The 20,504-nt window shown below is 40.0% G+C and overlaps 1 pseudogene; it reads left to right on the top strand.

Moving 5' to 3' along the window:
* The first annotated feature begins 14,949 nt into the window (after positions 1-14,949).
* Positions 14,950-15,430, top strand: LOC118654402 (annotated as a pseudogene).
* Positions 15,431-20,504: the final 5,074 nt, after the last annotated feature.

The raw sequence follows: 20,504 nt of genomic DNA, 5'->3' as shown, positions 1-20,504 counted from the left end.
CCAAAGGTGTGGATGGAGTCGGCAAAGAAGGAATGACACAGAGACAGCGTTCAGTTGATCAGCAGCCTAGCCAGGATCTCTAGCCAGGATCTCCAGCCAAGTTCTGGTCTGGATCTCCAGCGAAGTTCTGCTTAGGATCTCCAGCCAGGTTCTGTGTCCATGTTCTCTTGCTAGGTTCTCCAGGTTCTCCAGCCAGGTTCTGTAGCCATGATCCCTCGCTAGGTTCTCCAGCCAGGTTCTGTAGCCAAGTTCCCTCGCTAGGTTCTCCAGCCAGGTTCTGTCCAGGTTCTCCAGCCAGGTTCAGTTACCAGGTTCTAGTCAGGTTCTCTTGCCAATTTCTGTAGTCAGGTTCAGTCCAGGATCTTTTGCCATGTTCTCTCGCTAGGTTCTGTCTCTAGGTTCTGAGGCCAGTTTCTGTCCAGGATCTTTTGCCATGTTCTCTCCAGCAAAGTTCTTCTGTCTCTAGAGAACGTTCTGTGTAGGTTCTGTGCCTAGGTTCTGTCTCTCCTAGTTCTGTCTTCTTACATCTGTATTTATACCAGTTTATTCCAATCCTATCAATCTCTATTTCAAAGGTTAGGGCGTTTCTTATCTCCATTCCAGGGAGTAAAGATTATGTAGCTTAATCATGATTGTTCGTAGTTAAAGTGATTAATTACCCACCTGGCACTTAGTTAAGAGGTTTTATTCCCTCCCTAACTTCAGGGGAAAATCCCTACCTGGGGAAACAACCTTTCTCAGAGACCTTGGTTAAAACACATAGTGCCAAGAAGGTGAGCAAACATATTAAGAACAGTATGCCATATATGCCAGGTCCCTTGAAACAGCAAGCATGGACCGGCTCCCGGCACTCTGCCACCCGGGAGCAGGCCTAAGCCAGCAGGTCATTATCTCCCGAGCGGTCCCAGACTGCCAGAGGGCACAGGCTGGGCTGAGGGACCCCCCTCACCCCCGAGTGCACAAATTTTTGTGCACTGGGCCTCTAGTATATATATAAAGATCTGTAAGAACTAAGGTAAATATCAACATTTCTTAAAACTGGTTGCTAGGTACACTGGAACCTATTATACTATTTTCCTTATTTTTATGTGTTTGAAATATTCATAATTGATTTTTAAAATTTTAAATCTACTGGGGCACATGTTAAAAAGATTTGGGGGCCATACTCCCCAATACCCTAGTTCAAAGGATCTGCAATGGGACAAAGGAATCTGTATTATTAAAGTGCCCCACTTGATTCTGATACAGGTAGACCAAGGTCACACTTGAAGAAATAACTTTATTTCTGCCAATACCTGAGTCATCCACAAGATCCACAAGAACAATAATCCAAGATTAGAACTATTAGGTCCTTGACCACCTGAACCTGTGAAAATGGATCTGAGTCCTTTAAATATTTTTTATTTTGCCAGTTGGCATGACATGAAGTTTTATCAGTAGACAGTGGTAGAAAAACATTGCAGGGAAAAGGGCTTTTTTATTTCCTGTGTGTTCACTCCACAGGCTCCTGCCAAGCTCACAGCTTTCCTGATGCTCACCTTTCGTGTCATTGGCTTCCTCAATGCACAGTGGATAGAAGCTTCCCTGGGCACCACCTTTGGGTGGTTCTGTAGTGAGTGTCTCTGGTGAGACACCTCCCCTATAACAGGCACCAGCACCTTAGAGAGGCACATTTTCAGCAAGTTCAAGAGGGTGGGTGTCCAGGGAGATCCACTGACTCAGCACCATAGCAACTTCTCTAACAAGGCCTGGATCTCGACTATGGGTGGAGACATGGAGTATCACAGCTCTAAGGGAATGGCTATAATATATTATTTTTATATTGCCTGCTATTAGACAGTATATCTGCTATTTCTAGATCCTTTCAGAGTTCCCTTTACTTATTACTAGCCAATCCCTCATTACTCCAATCCCATTATCATTAAGAATTCTTTATGTTAAATTTTTTCTGTTCAAATCCCTCTTTGATTTTTCTGTCCTGATTAGGCCCAGACTGACATGCCTCATTATCTTCAATGAACACTCCTCCACATTACCCAAATACTTGTAAGGTCACATCTTGTACTTTTGTCATCATACAAATTTCTCTGCCTCCTAAATAGTGAATTCGAACACTACATTTTTCTAACCACAACCTACCATTTTTTCTTTCACCTTGCTTGTTAAATTACTCCTACTACTAGTCCTTAACCTCACCAGGATGTCCAACACATTGTTTTCCAAAATGATTATATAAATTTACATTCCCACAATCAGGGTATGATTTCCCATTGCTCCATATCATAGGTAACACTTGGTAGCTCAGACTTTTAAATCTTGTTGTTTTCATGGGTGTGAAGTCTACTTTTCTATGACTACTAACAAGGTTGAGCAGTTTTTTATATATTGATTGGTCACACATACTTCCTTTTCTGTGAAATAGTTAAAGTGGGAAAATTATCTGAATAGACATTGCTCCAATGAAGATATACAAATAGCTAGTAAGCACAAGAAAATATATCCAATATCATTAGCCTTCAGGGAAATGCAAATCAAAACCACAGTGAGATTCCACTTCACATCTACTAGGATGGCTATAATCAAAATGTCAGATAATAACTACTGTTCGTGATGATGTGACAAAATCACAACCTTCATACATTGCTGATGGAAATGTCAAATAGTGCAGCTGCTGTGGAAAGCAGTTTTGCAGAGCCTCAAAATGTTAAGCATACTTACCTTATGACCCAGAAATTCTACTCCAAGAGAAATGAAACTGTGTCCACATAGGAACTTGTACACAAATGTTCATAGCAGCATTATTTGTAATAGCCCCCAAAGTGAAAACAACCCAAATGTCCATTGTTTGATGAATGGATAAATAAAATGTTTCAACAGCAACAGAATATTATTCAGTCATAAGAATGAAACACGTTACATCATGAATAAACCTTGAAAACATGCTAAGTGAAAGAAGCCAGTCACAAAAAGATCTTATATTGTGTGATTCTATTTATATGGACTGTTCAGACTAGGCCAGTGGTCAGCAAACCACGGCTCACGAGCCACATGCGGCTCTTTGGCCACTTGAGTGTGGCTCTTCCACAAAATACCATGTGCGGGCGCGCATGTACAGTGCGATTGAAACTTGGTGGCCCATGCACAGAAGTTGGTTTTTGGCCTGGGCGAGTCTATTTTGAAGAAGTGGTGCTAGAAGAAGTGGGGGGTGTCGGTCGGTTGGGCGGCGGGATACGCAGCGTAGGGGAGGTACATTGTTTTGAGGTACATTCGTTGAGGTCCACCCCTTTCAACTCTCCCATCCACACTTGTCTATCTGAAACTAGTATACCAGTGTGGATGGGAGAGTTGAAAGGGGTCGACCTCAGCGAACGTACCTCAATTAGATTGAGGACGTTTTTAGCAAAGGCCAGCCTAGGAGTACGCTAATTAAGTTGATAACAATGTACCTACCTATATAGTTTAAGTTTAAAAAATTTGGCTCTCAAAAGAAATTTCAATCGTTGTACTGTTGATATTTGGCTCTGTTGACTAATGAGTTTGCTGACCACTGGACTAGGCAAACCTGTAAAGACGGAAAGTATAACAATAGTTGTGTAGGACTGGCTGGGGTTGAGAAGGTATGAGGGGATTTGGGGGACAGTGAAGAAAATGTCAAATTGATTTGGTAATGTTTGTACAATTCTGTGAATATACTAAAAAAAATTGAATTATACATAGGTGCAGTGGCTGCATTTAAAAAAAATAAATTATGAAAGTAAGTTGCAAACATCATATTACTTCTCCCCAAACACTTCAGCATGCCTTTCCTAAAATTAAGGTAAATTTTCAACATAACCAAAGATCTATTATCCCAACTAAGAAAATTAATAATAAATCACTAATGCCATCTAATTTTTATTCCATATTAAGATTTCCCCAATTACTCCTGAAAATATCTTTTAGAGAATTTTTTTTTTCAAAGCAGCATCCAATTAAGTCATCCCTCCTGGTGTCATAGTACTGAATTTGCTTTAGGGAAAAAATCTAAATGGCATGGGGTTCTTCCTTTGAGGATCAAAGTCCTACATTGCCTGTTGTCTCAATGTCTGGAAAGAGTTGTTTCATATATACTTTTTCCAGTTTTCTAGTTGTTTATATTGGGAGGACAAATCCATATGACATAATCCTTCATGGTTAGGAGCCAAAGTTGGCTTACTCTACTTTCTTTTTTTTCATTTCAAGAAAAACGATTTTAAATATAATAGTTACATGCAAGGAACCTTAATAATTCAAGAAAAATGAACTTAAATATAGTAATGTTACATGCAATAAACATTAATATATCAAGAAAAGTGATTTTAAATATGATAATGTTGCATGCAATAGACACCAATTATTAAAGAAAAATGATTTTACATATATCACATGCAATAAACATTAATATTTCAGGAATAAAAGGATTTTAAGTATAATAATATTATCAAAACTGTACTAACCTAGTATGTTAGCACAAAAGTTGTAGGAAATATTAAAAATCTGAAAATAACAGGATTACTTCTATCATATTCTAGAATACCCCCCCCCCCGGCTTTGTTTTTGTTCATCAGTTTATGTTGTTCATTATATTCCACAAATGAGTGAGATCATATGATATTTCTCTTTCTTTGATTTGCTTATTTTGCTTAGCATGAAGCTTTCAAAGTCTATTTTGTCGGATGTGAGTACTGCTACTCCAACTTTTTTTTCTTTTCCATTTGCATGGAAATTTTTTTCCCATCCCTTCACTCTCATCCTGTGTGTGTCTTTGGTTTTGAGGTGGGTCTCTTGTAGACAGCATATAGTTGGATCATGTTTTTGTATTCATTCAGCTATGCTTTGCCTTTTGATTGGAGCATTTAATCCATTTATATTTAGGGTTACTATTGAGAGGTACTTATTTATAGCCATTTTAATTCTGTATGGCTAGGTTTCTCTCTCTGTTTCTTCTTCTCAGCAATCCCCTTAGCATGGCTTGGTGGTGATGAACTCCTTTAGCCTTTTTTTTTTTGTCTGGAAATCTCTTTATTTGACCGTCTATTTTGAATGATAGCCTTGCTGGATACAGTAATCTTGGTCTCAGATCCTTGCTTTCCATTACCATGAGTACTTCATGCCATTCCCTTCTGGCCTGTAGAGTTTCTGGTGAGAAATCAGGTGTCAGCCTTATGGGAACTCCTTTGTAGGTAACAGTTTTCTTTTCTCTTGCTGCCTTTAAGATTATCTCTTTGTCTTTAATTTTTGGCTTTTTAATTATGATGTGTCTGGGCATGGGTCTGTTTGGGTTCTTCTTGTTTGGGTTCTCTGTACCTCCTGAAATTCTGTGACTTCTTCCTTTACCAGGTTAGGGAAGTTTTCTACCATTATTTCTTCAAACACCTTCTTTATTCCTTTCTCCCTTTCTGCCTCTTCTGGCACACCTACTGTTCTAATATTGTTACGTTTCACATTGTCCCAATCTCCCTTAAGCTGTCTTCCTGTTTTTTTAATTGTTTTTTTTAATTGTTTTTTCTTTTTGGCTCTCTAATTGAGTTGTATTTTCAACTCTGTCTTCTAATTCACTGATTCGATCCTCAGCTTCCCCTAATCTGCTGTCTATTCCTTCCAATGTGTTCTTTATTTGTGTTATGTCATGCTTTATCTCAGACTCTTCTTTTTTCGTAGTTACTATATCTTTGTTCATACTGTTGAACATTTTTTTTTCTTTCATTATTGATTAAGGTATTTGTTGAGCATTTTTAACAGCATTACTCCAAACTCTGTTTCAGATAAATTTCTTATCTCCCTTTCATTTTTCTCTTCTTCTGGAGAATTCTCTAGTTCTTTCATTTGGGGGTTGTTTCTTTGTTTCCTCCTTTTGGTTCTCTGTTTGGGTTTGTGACTATGTTTTAGGTAGATCCTCTACACCTCTCAGCCTCTAGTGCAGGACAGTGTTAAAGGCTGTTTCTAATTGGATCAGGCAAAGACTCAAAGCCTCCAGAGACTGCTTCTGTCTGCAGACTAATAGGATTCTGACTTGAATTGCCCCCCAGGCAATCATCCACAGGTGTGACAAGAGTTTTTCAACAGGGTGGGGCAGTTGTTTCTGCCTGGAGGCTAATTGTTACTTTTAATCTCTTAAGTGTCCTCAGGGCAAGGTGTTTTCCAATAGCGTGTGTCGACTGCCTTCCCCCCAGGCAAGGCAGATGTCTATGTGGGAAAGATGTCCTCCGCTGTGTGAGGGAATGACTCAGCCCAGAAAACTTGGAGTGTCTGCCTTCTGAGCTCTATCCCCCGAGTCCCCAGTCCTGGGTTCTGCTCTCACAGCTCCAGTCCACTTCACCCTCCCTCTGCCAGAGCACAAGGTGGGTGGCTCCATGAGGAATTTTTGTGCATTGCCCCTTTAAGAGTGTGCCCTAACTTTCAGCTGCCACTTCCTGGCAGACAGCATCCCACTGCTTTTCACAGCTAGATGATATATGGGTACCCTCCTCAGTTTGGTGCTCTCTGCTGAGGAACCCAGCTTTGGGGTTAGATCCCAGAGTTCTCAGTGGCACCCCCACACACACAGCTGAGATAACTCTCCAGGACTTCAGTTGCCATGGGTGCCTGGCCAGCCCTTTCGTGCCTCCGCCCCTCCTACCAGTATCTATGTGGTCTCCACCATCGGTCCTTGGGTATCAGGGTTCTCTCCTGTGAGTTCTCCATTGATTCTTCAGGAAGACTTTCCATATTTCAGTTGTAATTCCAGCTTGTTCCTGGGAGCATGTCCATGCAGCATCCTCCTACTCTGCCACCATTTTGAATCTCAACCCTCCTATCAGCTTACTCTACTTTTAATTATGTCATCTACATCATGTAACAAATAAAGGCTCTCTAGGTATTAAGGATACTAACCTTTTGATATATATTTTAAAATAATTTTCCTAGTTAATATTCACTTTAAAATTTTATTTTTTAACAGATACTATACACAAGTTTTAAATTTTGTCTATAATTAAATATACCAATCTTTCCTTTTATGATACATACCTTTTATATCATACTTAAAGTCCTTCCACAAGGTTGCTTTAGAAATTTATCTTCAGGAAATAATGACAAGTTCAGAAGATACATATTGATGACAAAAAATATCCCAATCCAAAGAATCAATGAGTCCTAGCTGGTTTGGCTTGATGGATAAAGCATTGGCCTGCAAACTGAAGGGTTCCAGGTTCGATCCCAGCTAAAGGCACATGTCTGGGTTCGCTGGCTCGATCCCCAGTGAGCGGCATACAGGAGGCAGCCAATCAGTGATTCTCTCTCATCATGGATGTTTCTATCTCTCCCTCCCTTCCTCTCTGAAATCAATAAAAACATATTTTTAAAAAGAATCAAGAAGAAATTAATAAATTAGTCTTCATCAAAATCAAGAACTTTTGCTCTGTGAAAGCCCACTTGAAGAGGATGAACAGTCAAACCACAGGCAGGGAGAAAATATGGCAAACACATATCTGATAAAGGCCTACTATCTAAAACACATTTTAAAACTCTAGAACAGTGATGGCAAACCTTTTGAGCTCGGCGTGTCAGCATTTTGAAAAACCCTAACTTAACTCTGATGCCGTGTCACATATAGAAATTTTTTGATATTTGCAATGATAGTAAAACAAAGACTTATATTTTTGATATTTATTTTATATATTTAAATGCCATTTAACAAAGAAAATCAACCAAAAAAATGAGGTGACACGCGTGTCATCAGTTCGTCATCACTGCTCTAGAAACTGGCCATAGCTAGTTGGGCTCAGTGGATTGAGCATCGGCCTGTGAACTGAAAGGTCCTGAGTTTGATTCCGGTCAAGGGCACATGCCTGGGTTGCGGGCTCGATCCCTGGTAGGGGGCATGCAGGAGGCAGCCAATCATCATTGATGTTTTCATCTCTCTCTCCCTCTCCATTCCTCTCTGAAATTAATAAAAATATATTTAAAAAAAAACAATAAAACTCTAGAAACTCAACAGTAAAAATTAAACAATCCAATAGAAAATGTGCAATAGACATGAAAAGATATTTCATGAAATAGGATATGTGGGATATGTGAGTTGCAAATAAACACATGAAAAAGTATTCAATATCATTAGTCACTAGGAAAATGAAAATTAAAGCCACAGTGAGATATCAGTACACACAAATCAGAAGAGATAAAATAAAATAATAAAATAAAATAAAATAAAATAAAAACTAACAACAGCCCGGCTATTGTGGCCCAGTGGTTGAGCGTTGACCTATGAACCAGAAGGTCATGGTTTGATTCTGGTCAGGACACATGCCCAGGCTGCGGGCTCAATCCCCAGTGGATGATGCTCTCTCATCATTGATGTTTCTATCTCTCCCTCTCCCTTCCTCTCTGAAAACAAAAAAAAATATATTTAAAAACAAACAAAACAGAAAACCCTATATATTCATGTTCATAACAACTTTATTTTTAACAGCCAAAACTAGAAACAACCCAGAGTTGTTCATTTTAGCTCTCTAGCCCTGATCTCACCTTTAAATATCAGACTTCGATTTTCAACTGGTTGCTTACTATCTCCACTTAATTGTGGCACATTTCTGTAAATATACCAAAAAAAACACACAAATTGTACACTTTAAATGGATTAATTGTATTGTATGTAAATTATATCTCATTAAAGCTGTTGTATATTTTTTTAAAAAGAAGATATGGATTCAATACATCTCCCCACAAAAGAACCATGACTCTTTAAAAATAAAAATAGAAGCCCTAACCGGTTTGTTTCAGTGGATAGAGCATCGGCCTGTGGACTGAAGGGTCCCAGGTTTGATTCCAGTCAAGGGCATGTACCTTGGTTGCAGGCACATCCCCAGTAGGGGGTGTGCAGGAGGCAGCTGATCGATGTTTCTCTCTCATCGATGTTTCTGACTCTCTATCCCTCTCCCTTCCTCTCTGTAAAAAATCAATAAAATATATTTTTTAAAAATAGAAGAGATTTTACCCACAAGATACTAAGACAAACTGTAAGGTTACAATATTTAAGTAAGTGTGGTGTTGACTCAAGATTAGGTGAACAAATCAGTAGAAAAAAATAGCCCAGAAACTAACTCATGCATATGTGGGAATGTGGCATATCATAGATAGAGTATTTTAAATTAATAGGGAAAGATTGATTCTCCAATAAATGATGTTGAGACAATTGGCTATCCATTTGGAAATGAAGGTAGACCACCAACTGACACCACAAACAAAAATAACTCAGAAATTTATGTATAATCTTTATAAACCTTATGATAATATAAGGATTACATCATTATGTATATAAAAACAAATTTAAAAACATAGTAGAATAAAATGTAAAAGGATATATGTTTTTGGGCTTCAGGTGAGGAATAGCTCCCTAAAAAGTATCCACCTCAAAAAACCCCAAACCAATAGTGTGGTTGCCCCTCAAAATTTTTTAAGTGGAATTGCTTTATGACCCAGTAATTCTAATTCTGAGAATATATTTCCTCTAATTAATCCCCTTTTAATGTGCACAAATTTCATGCACCGGGCCACTAGTAATAATAATAATAATAAATAATAATAATAATAATAAAATATCACATGATCTCACTCATTTGTGGAATATAATGAACAACATAAACTGATGAACAAAAATAGATCCAGAGACAGAGAAACACCGAACAGACCGTCAAACCTCAGAGGGAAGGTGGGAGGGAGGGGCGGCAGTTAGAGATCAACCAAAGGACTTGTATGCATGCATGTAAGCATAACTAATGGACACACATGGGAAAGGGGTGACGGGTGAGGGCTTGTCCTATGGGGTGGGAGTGGCCAGGGAGGGGTAGATGGCAAAAAGGAGACATATGTAGTACTTTTAAAAAATTTAAACATCAGTTATATAATACAATTAATAAAAGCATGGTTATTTAAAAAAAAAAACAAAAAAAAACACCAAACCATAAACATAGGTTTCCTTATACTGCATCCCAGAAATAGGCAGACTGACTGTAGTAGCCACTGGTGTTTGCCACTTTTCTGACCAATGCACCCATCCTTTAGCTCCTGGGAGAGATGCAGCTAACAGTTTAAAACCAACTTTAGAATTGTTCTTAGCTCTTGGGGACTACCTTGCTCTTAGTTTTTTATTGTTGCATGAACAGATTGCTACAATTTTAGTGGCTTCAAACAAAACAAAGATTTTCTATTTTATAGTTCTGGTGGTTAGAAATTCAGCACACTTCTCATTGGGCTAAAATCAAGGAGCTGTGCTCCTTACTAGAGACTCTAAGGGAGAATCCACTTCTTTGCTTTTTCAAATTTCTAAGGGCCATCTGCTGCTATGGTCTGAATGTTTGTGCCTCCCTCCTCAAATTCATCTTTTGAAGTACTACTTCCAAAAATGTTGTAATTAGGAAGTGGGGTCATTGAAAGATGTTTAGGTCATGAGGGCAGTGTTTTATAAAGGAGGCTCCAGAGATCCCTAGCACTTTCCAGCACAGTGAGGACATAGCCTGAAGGCACAGACTATGAACCAGGAGGAGAATATTTACCCAACCATGCTGGCACCTTATTTTTGGACTTTCCAGCATTTAGAACTGTGAAGAAAAAAATTATGTTGTTTGTAAACTACCCAATCTGTGATATTTTGATATAACAGCTTCAATGGACTAAGGCACCTTCATTCCTTGGCTTTTAGCCCCATTTCACCATCTTTAAAACTAGCAACAGACAGCAGATTGAGTCCTTATATCACATGTGACCCACTCTTAAGATTTTCTCTTCCATTTTAAGAACTGTTGTGATTAAAGTGGGCCCACCTAGATAATTCAGGATAATCTCCCATCTCAAGGTTCATCCCCTTAATCACATCTGCAAAGTCCCTTTTGCCATATAAGGAAACATTGACAGGTCCCAGGCAGTAGGCTATGGACATCTTGAAGGGCCATTATTTTGCCTAAATTGGAGAGATATAATTGAAAAAGAAATTCTCTCCAAACACATAAATCCTTTCCACAATGGTAATAAAGAAAGAAAACACTTTCTATTATTGAATAAGCCTTAGACCAGGATGTGATTTGCATCACAGGTAATCTACTAAAAGATTTCGAAGACAGAACGGAATCTCACCCTTTTTACATGATATACATGTTCTCAAGACAAAATGATGGCCAAGACTTCTTAAGAAAGAGGACTTGACAGCACCATTTTTCACACATAGTTAATCCTAACTTTACCTGGTTATTGTGATCATCTTTGTTAGCTAATTAGCTTTATAAAAATAAAAAACAAACTTCTCATATCTTTATGATAGGTAGTAGTTTTGCAACTGGAAGCAAGGTGCCTACTCCTACCCTGCCACAGAAACTAGGAGATAGGGGTGCAATCTCCTTTGATGTTTGCATCTCAAAGAGATGGCCCTCAGGTTCTTAAAAAAATACATTCCTGGGTAACAAAGCTGACAAAAGGCCTATATCATCTTCAGAGAATTTATATACATTTCAAAGAGATGAGAAAGTACTTACAATTACAAGTTTTCTAAAGGAAGTGCTTTGAGGAAAAGGAGAGGAGGGAAATCTTATACCTTATTTTCAACAGGGAGAATTAAGCTTATTTTAAATTTGTATTTGTCCTTACAATCTCCTCCCTGTTTTAATATAAAATAGTAACATTAGATTTTTTAAATGATCCTTATTGCTTTTTTTCCCCTTTCTCTGGGAAAGTTGTAGCCATTTAAGTCCAGCCCGGTTGGAATGGCTCAGTGATTAAGCATCAACCCATGAACCAGGAAGTCATGGTTAGATTCCGGGTCAGGGCACTTGCCCAGGGTTTTGTGCTCGATCCCCAGTAGAGGGCATGCAGGAGGCAGCCGATCAATGATTCTCTCTCATTGATGTATCTATCCCTTTCTCCCACTCCCTTCCTCTCTCTGAAATCAATAAAAAAAAATTTTAATTAAAGAAAATTAAAAAAAAATCCAGCAAATCTAGCCCTGGCCAGTGTTTCTCAGTGGTTAGTGAATCGGCCCATGCACTGAATAGTAACGGGTTTGATTCCCAGTCAGTGGCATGTACCTGGATTGCAGGTTAGATCTCTAGCCTCAGTCATGTGGGAGGCAACCAATCAATGTGTCTCTCTCAAATTGATGTTTCTCTCTCCTCCTTCCCCCTTTCACTTTCTCTGAAAAGCAATGGGAAAAATATCCTCAGGTGAGGATAAATAAATAAACAAATAAATAACTGCAACAAATCCATAGTAAAATATAAAGCAAAACAATTATCCAAATTGTGATAGAATAACAGAATTCCTGAATTTTTAGAAAGTCAGGATATTATTTGCCTTGGGGAAATAACCTTTGAATATATCATACTTATGATGAACAGTTAAATCAGATTCTTGATTTGCAATAAACAACCTTTTTTAGTTATACATCAATTTTACAAATTGTTGTGATGGTTTTATTAGTTGTGCTTTCAAATGATTAACTATTGAATTTTATTTTGTACTTTCTTATGTAGTCTTTCCCAATACAAGCCTAAGAAGATTGATCATTTAAAATTTTAATTAAGAGTTTTCTTTTAAGCCATGGTCGGTGGTTAGAGGATCAGCTTGAGCACTGAAGGATTGCAGATTCAATACCTGGTCAAGCTTTGATTGCAGGCTTGATCCCCAGCCCCAGTCCAGAGCACGTGTGGGAGGCAACCAATCAATGTGTCTCTCACATTGATGTTTCTCTCTCTCCTATCATTATTTCTCTCTCCCTCCCCCTCTTCCCTCCCCTCTGCTCTCCCTAAAGAAAAAAAATTAATGGAGAGAATATACTTGGGTGAGGATTTTAAAAAAAAAAAAAAGAGTTTTCCGTTAAAGCAAATAAATTTCTCCTGAGGTTCCATTGATTATATAAGTAACAGCTCATTTAAATGATAACTTAAGCACTTCAGTAATTGTTCATCTTTCCACATATTTTTTTCAGATGTGAAATACAAAGCTATCCATATCCATCATCTGGAATCAAAGTCTTGTTTAATTGATTTTAGAGAAAGAGGAAGGGAGAGCAAAACATCAACATGCGAAAGAAACATGGATGGGGTTCCTCCTGCATGCGCCCCAACTAGGGATGATACCCGCAATCTGGTTATGTGCCCTGACTGGGAATCAAACCTGTGATGGGCCACAGGATGATGATCAAACCAACTGAGCCACACCAGCCAGGGCTGGAATCAAAGTCCTATTAGAAGGTACCAGTTAAAGAATACACATGAAAGTCCCAGTATTTAATATACGTGGCTCTAGTGTTTTAAGTCTTAAGGACAAACCCATCCTAGGGGCCATTTTTCACATTGGTCTAAGTTAATACTTATATTATTATAACAGTCAACTAAATCTCTATAAATAACAGTCAACCATCTTTGTTTATCCATCTATACTGTGACTGGAGAGAACTTGACTCCCCATGATAATCTAGTGATACCAAACCTGTCTTTTGCAGCTTCTATCTGTAGATGCCAGCTTTCTCTGTGTGTAGTAATTAAGTGTTCCTCGTTTCTACATAAACCTTTCAATCAAACCGGTTAACAAAACATTTCTGTGTTAAATTTAGAGCTTGAGTACATAGACACATACTTACTACTTTTACTTTGTTATAATAAAAATTACTAATAAAGATGGTCCCACTTGTACTCTGCAAATGATCAGATTACTGTATTTATAAATCCAGATCATGTCCATGACAGGAGCATAATTCAGAGCAGATCAGAAATATGTGGTTGGAGAACAGAAAGAAAAGTATAGTAACAATGTTTGTTTTCTTGAAAAATGTGACTCTTAACATAATTGGAATAACCACTGCCATGAGTAGGACTGCCATGCAGCCTATGAGAACAGTAATCAATTTTATAGGATCTCTTTTTAGTTTACTTCAGTTTCAATATTCATTACTCTATAAAAATCCTTTGTGGGAATCACAGTGCAGCTCTCCTGTGAAGCTGGCTTCACATGTAAAGCATGAATCCAGCTAAATTTCTCCTTTATTTTGGTAGCTGTATGGGTGATCAGCAGAACTTGGAAGTGTCCCTTTCAACTCTGTGGGTGACAGCTGTCTTTTCTCCAGAATACCTTTATGTAAATGAAGTTTCCCAGTTGATAGGGGTGGCAGACTTCCTAAGGCAGGTACTTCCAGGTACTATGACCTTAAGTCTCAATGTTTCTAGAGAAGAGAGAAGCCCTTTTAAGTACTGAACATGATTATAAGAGGATTCAATGAAATCAGGCACAGTACGTGGTCTCAGACCCAAATTCATAGACCTGCTAAACTAAATTAATTAAGTTCAGAGGGAACCACTTTAATTTTTAATAAGGCTCTAAGTCATTTTAACCTGGTAGACTGCTGAGTCTTAGCCAAGGAGTTTGATTCATTTGCTCTACATATTCAGAAGATTGAGCTTTACAAGCACCTACAAACATTTGCACAATTCCTGGATAACAGAAAAAATAAAATGACTACCTTTTTCCTTGTCAGTGTATTCTAGCATCCCCAAATGGGAATCATGTGTATTTAAAAAGCCTGGTCAGCACATGCCCAGGTTATGGGCTTTATCCCCAGTAGGGGGCATGCAGAAGGCAGCAGATCAATGACTCCCTCTCATCATTGATGTTTCTATCTCTTTCTCCCTCTCCCTTCCTCTTTGAAATTAATAAAAACATATTTTTTTTTAAAAAGAAGCCCAGAGAGCTCCCTCACCCCTTCTGCCATCTGAAGTTACAGCGAAAAGATGGCCTCTTATGAACCATGAAGCAAGTTCTCACCAGACAGCAAATCTGCCATCACCTTGATCTTGGACTTCCCAGCCTCCAAAACTGTGAGAAATAAATGTTTATTTTTTACAAGCTCCACAGTCTCTGGTGTTTTGTTTTAGCAGCCCAAACAGTTTAAGACAGAGGTCAACTGCCCTAATGGAAAATCACAACCCCATTTGGGAGGGGTTCATCATAGTGTCAATGCAGAAATGACTTCAGAAAGAACTGTTGGATTTGCAAAATGATCCACCTCCCAGGATGACTTTAAATGAAAATAGCAATTACACAGTGGATTGTAAACCTGGAATGTGCACCAAGTACCTTATATGAAGGGGGAAATGTAAACTTCTTTTGTACGTTTAGTAGTCAATGTCCTTTTGACTCTACTCAGGTCATGTTTACTGGTGAAAATATCTTTGTATATCCTCATGTTTACAGCAATGGTCATATCTGTTTATTCATTCTAACAAAAGACTGGTCCCCAGTGCTCTCAGTCCGGTCAGTTTGTCTTAGTGATATTCACCTGCTTTCCAGCTGCAAAGAAATGACACGACCACCAGATCATTCTTTTTAAGTTCAAACATGTAACAAGAATAAAAGGAAAACAAAATGGTGGTATCATGATGATACTTGTTGATGCCGCTGTTATCATCCTCCTGGCAGGATAGTCCTACTGAGAAAATGAACACTTTGATCATTCAGACTTTGAACTTCAACCTTTGACTGGAAGTGACCCACAGGCAATGAAGACTATTTCATTTTACTGCATTATTACTTGTGTGCATTCTGGGTACATGTTGATTGCTGGTTCAGTCCAGGGAATTGACATGCTTTTATTAATCATATGGTATTTGCAAGTGTCAGAAAAATGTAACATGTAATTCCACTTTTTGTTTTTATTTTTTTTAAGCTTTTGGAAAAGTTCCAGGTCCTCGTGTATTGTGCAATAACAATGATTTCCTTGGCAGTTTTGAGATGTTTATTGTTGGCAATGGACATCACAACAGGAAAAAGTTTCATTAACTCCTGTGACTCAATAATTAATTCATGATTAAGCCTATGAAATGAACTTACCAATTGTAATGGGATTATAATTAAACTGAGAAATCCAACATTACTTTCAAAGTCACCTCAACTCATTCCTATTTGGATTCTAAGCACCGTTATCCTAAGGTTAGCAGCATGAATTAACATGCATCTTTAATGGACTGTAATGAAAGATCATTGCACATTTATTGAATTGTTTATATTTGCTGTCAAATTGTTTTGACATGGAAGGTTTTCAAGTAACATTAGCAGAGAAGTCCAATATGTTATCCCTGTGGTGAAAATAAATTCATTTGTTGTATATAGTTCTTCAGTCTCTGAAGGAAAGATATGAGTAATATAGGGCGTGAATGGTTTAATCAAGGCTTTATTTTGGAAGTAAGAAAAATGACAGTGATGATTAAACTACTGCAATCCATAATTTGGGCTTGTTATTGTACATTAACGATTTTTCCAAGTAATGGATTACACTCATTACTTCCTGATAGTTATCAAATGAGCCCTACTGCTTAAACACTATTTCTTTTATGCTTGGAAAAAAATCCATAAACATTTTTGTTTGCAATTTTGTTTCTCTTGTTATGTTTTAAATCAAGTTTGAATGTTACCCTTAACTGAAAAAGTTTTGTCAAGATTTTTCTTGTAAATTTTCTTTACTTGTATCATCTTGTCCTTCAATCCAGTACCCTAAAATAAGAAACACATTTTTGACAGAGGCTTAATGTTTAAAAAGAAAAAAAGAAAGACACAACACTTTTCCAATTTCCAGAACTAAGTCAGTTCTCAGACCCCAGAACCCATAAAAGGAAAGAGAGGCCAGGTTCTCATGAGGAAGGACCATACAACAATATGGAAATTATAGCCAGTAGTGATTTCCCCATTCCTTCTCCAAAAGGATCTATGACTATTCACTCAAATAGCTGGGGAAAGGGGAATACACAAAACTTTTGAGGCCTATTGGAATCAGAAAGTAAGCAGACACTGATACCCAGGAGCTCAATTGTGGCTGCCCTGTAAGAGAGGGATTTATGGGGGTCAGGTAATAATAAGAAAATGAGGAGAATTGGCTTATATCTGTTTCACAGTAGGTCCAGTAATCATCTCCATAGCTCCCAGATGAATAATTGGAATTAATATATTAGCAGTTAGCAGAATCCTTATACCAGTTCCTTGATCTATAGAGTAAGAGTTATTGTAATAGAAAAGGCCCCATGGAAGCCCCTGAAACTCCTCTACCCCCCCCAAAAAACCTCCAATGGCAAAGATAGTAAATAAAATGAAACAATATCACAGCCCTAGAAGGGGGATAATAAAGATTAGTGTCAACCTCAAAACATTAAATGATACAAGAGTCTTGGTCCCCATTATATACCTATTTAATCAGTCTTGCACCTACCCAGTAATAGCCCCAATTATATTTACTGAGCTGAATGTGGTATCTTTACCAGAGTAGATTAACACAGCCTCTGGTAGGTGGTAGGTGGTAGCTGGCTACAGATTTGGGCAAATATATTGTTTTCATACCATCAGGAAGGAAAATAAAAAACAGGTTCCATTCAGAAGTAAAATGTTTCTCAAAAAGTTTACTGGATTCCAAAATGGTGACAGATTAAGTGGAAGCTACAGACACTCTCCCAGGACCAAACTTTAATTACAACTAAAATATAGAGAAACCATCCTAATATATAAAAACCCAGGGTCCAGAACGACTGACCGAAGGCTCGACCAAACACGGGAAGTCTGTTCTGCAGTCTCTGCTGTGGGCGCAGCCACCCAGCACTGACTGCCAAGGGGTTGTGGATCAGGCCTGGAGAGAGGCCTGGAGAGAGAGGCAGGGTCTGATCCACAGCCTCCGTGGCAGCTATTGATCAGCCATTGCCTCTCTCTTTCTCTCCAGGCTTCGCCAGCAGCCACACTTCTTTCTCTCCGGGCCTCTGTGGGGGTTGCTGATTAGCCCCACCTCTCTGATCAGGCCCAGAGATAGGCCCGGAGAGGCCAACTGGCATAGAAACTAACCAATCAGAATGAAAGCTGCATGAACTGTGAGGAGCCAATGGCTGCCTAGGAGGCGGAGCTTTTGACACTGACTGGTATAGAAACTGACCAATCAGAACCAAATTGGCCAGCAGGGGAGGGCCATTGGGGCGAGATCAGGCAGGCAGGGGAGGGGAGTTGAGGGTAAGATCAGGCCGGCAGGGGAGAGCAGTTAGGGGTGAGACCAGGCCAGCAGGGGAGAGCCATTGGAGGTGAGGTCAGGCTGGCAGGGGAGGGCCATTGGGGTTGAGATCAGTCCTGCAGGGGAGGGCAGTTGGGGGCAACCAGGCCGACAGGGGAGGGTAGTTGGGGGCGAGATCAGGCCAGCAGGGGAGGGCAGTTAGGGGCAATCAGGCAAGCAGGCAGAGGCAGTTAGGGGTGATCAGATAGGCAGGCAGGTGAATGGTTAGGAGCCAGCAGTCCCAGATTGTGAGGGGGATGTCTGACTGCCGGTTTAGGCCTGATCCCACAGGTCGGACCATCCTAAACCGGCAGTTGGACATCCCCCAAGGGGTTCCCAATTGGAGAGGGTGCAGGCTGGGCAGAGGGAACCCCCACACACACTAGTCTATATATAGAAAAGCCTAAGTGACTGAACAATCAAACTACCAAATGACTGAACAACTGGTTAACTGGTTGCTATGATGCTCACTGACCACCAGGGGGCAGACGCTCAATTCAGGAGCTGCCCCCTGGTGGCCAGTGTGCTCCCACAGCCAACCTCCCACGGTCTCTCCCCCTGGCCAGCCGGCCAACCTCTCATGATTCCTCCCCCCTGCTGGCCAACCTCACACAGTCCCTACTCCCCACCCCCCACCCCCCAGCCAGCTGGCCAACCTCCCATGGTCCCTCCCCCTCAGCTGCCATCCTTACCCCCCGTCGGCCTCAAAGGTCGGCCAGGCCAAAGGACCCCACCCATGCACAGATTTGTGTACCGGGCCTCTACTCTTGAATAATCAACTGAAGACTAGCTGTAGAGAACCCTTATAACCAAGGACATAAAGTGGAGACCGCATAGAGACTGGTAGGAAGTATGAAGTCATGAGAGGGCTGGCCGGGCTCCCACAGGCAGCAGCTGAAGTTCCAGAGGGATATATCAGATGTGGGGGGTTCCCACTGAGAACTCTGGGGTCTAAACACCAAGTTGGGTTCTCTAATCCAAAGCATCAGAACTGAGAAAGGTGCCCACATAACATCTGGCTGTGAAAAGCAGCAGGGTTGCTGTCTGCCAGGGAGAGGTGGCTGGAAATGCTGGCACCCTCATAAAGGGCCAACGCACAAAATTTTGTGTGCAGCCACTCACCTTGGGCTCTGGCAGAGGGAGGGCAGAGTGGATTAGAGCTGTGTGAACAGAAACCAGTTTGAGGGCTCTGGGTTAGAGCTCAGAAGGCAGCCACCACGGTTTCCTGTGCTGAGTTATTCCCCCATACTGCAGAGGACACCTGTCTCAGGCAGACCTTTACCATCCAAGTAACTTTTGCATGGGGGAAAGTAATTGTCACACCTGGTTAGAAAACCTTTCACCCCACTCTGTGGAGTTTGAGGCTCATTACAAGATTGAGGATAACAATCAGCCTGCAGGCAAAGGCAAATCTCTGGATATTTGTTTATCTTTTCAAAGAGCCAGCTCTCACCCTGGCCAGTTTGGGTAAGTAGATAGAGTGTTGGCCTTCGGCCTTCAGCCTTCGGGCTGAAGGGTCCTTGGCTTGATTCTGGTTAGGGGCACATGCCTGGGTTGTGGGCTCAATCCCCAACAGGGGGCATGCAGGAGGCAGGCAATCAGCGATTCTCTCTCATCATTGATCTTTCTCTCCCTTCCTCTCTGAAATCAATAAAAAATATTTTTTTTAAGAAAAAGAACCAGCTCTTGGTTTTATTGCTCTTTTGTATTTTTTCTTAGTCTCTATGTCATTTATTTCTGCTCTGATCTTTATTATTTCCTTCCTTCTACTTACTCTGGGCTTTTCTTAGTGTTGTCTTTCTAATTCTTTTTTTTTTAATATATTTTATTGATTTTTTTTTTACAGAGAGGAAGGGAGAGGGATAGAGGTAGAAACATCGATGAGAGAGAAACATCGGTCAGCTGCCTCCTGCACACCTCCCACTGGGGATGTGCCCGCAACCAAGGTGCATGCCCTTGAACGGAATCAAACCTGGGACCTTTCAGTCCGCAGGCCGATGCTTTATCCACTGAGCTAAACCGGCTAGGGCTCTTTCTAATTCTTTAAGTTTTAGGGTTAGATAGCTTATTAAAAATGTTTCTTGCCCTGGCCGGTTTGGCTCAATGGATAGAGCGTCGGCCTGCGGACTGAAAGGTCCCAGGTTCGATTCCAGTCAAGGGCATGTACCTTGGTTGCGGGCACATCCCCAGTGGCTGGGGGGGGAATGCAGGAGGCAGCTGATCGATGTTTCTCTCTCATGGATATTTCTAGCTCTCTATCCTTCTCTCTTCCTCTCTGCAAAAAATCAATAAAATATTTTTTTAAAAAAAGTGTTTCTTGTTTTTTAAGGTAGGCCTGTAGTAGTGCTATGAACTTCCCTCTCAGAACTGCTTTTGCTGTGCCCCAGAGATTTTGGGTTGTTGTGTGTTTATTTTCATTTGTTTCCAGGAAGTTTTTTTATTTCTTCCT

Source organism: Myotis myotis, unplaced genomic scaffold, assembly GCF_014108235.1.
Source record: "Myotis myotis isolate mMyoMyo1 unplaced genomic scaffold, mMyoMyo1.p scaffold_m19_p_4, whole genome shotgun sequence".
NCBI lineage: Eukaryota > Metazoa > Chordata > Mammalia > Chiroptera > Vespertilionidae > Myotis > Myotis myotis.
The sequence above is the reverse complement of the archived record's forward strand: the minus strand, read 5'-3'. Positions and strand labels throughout refer to the sequence as shown.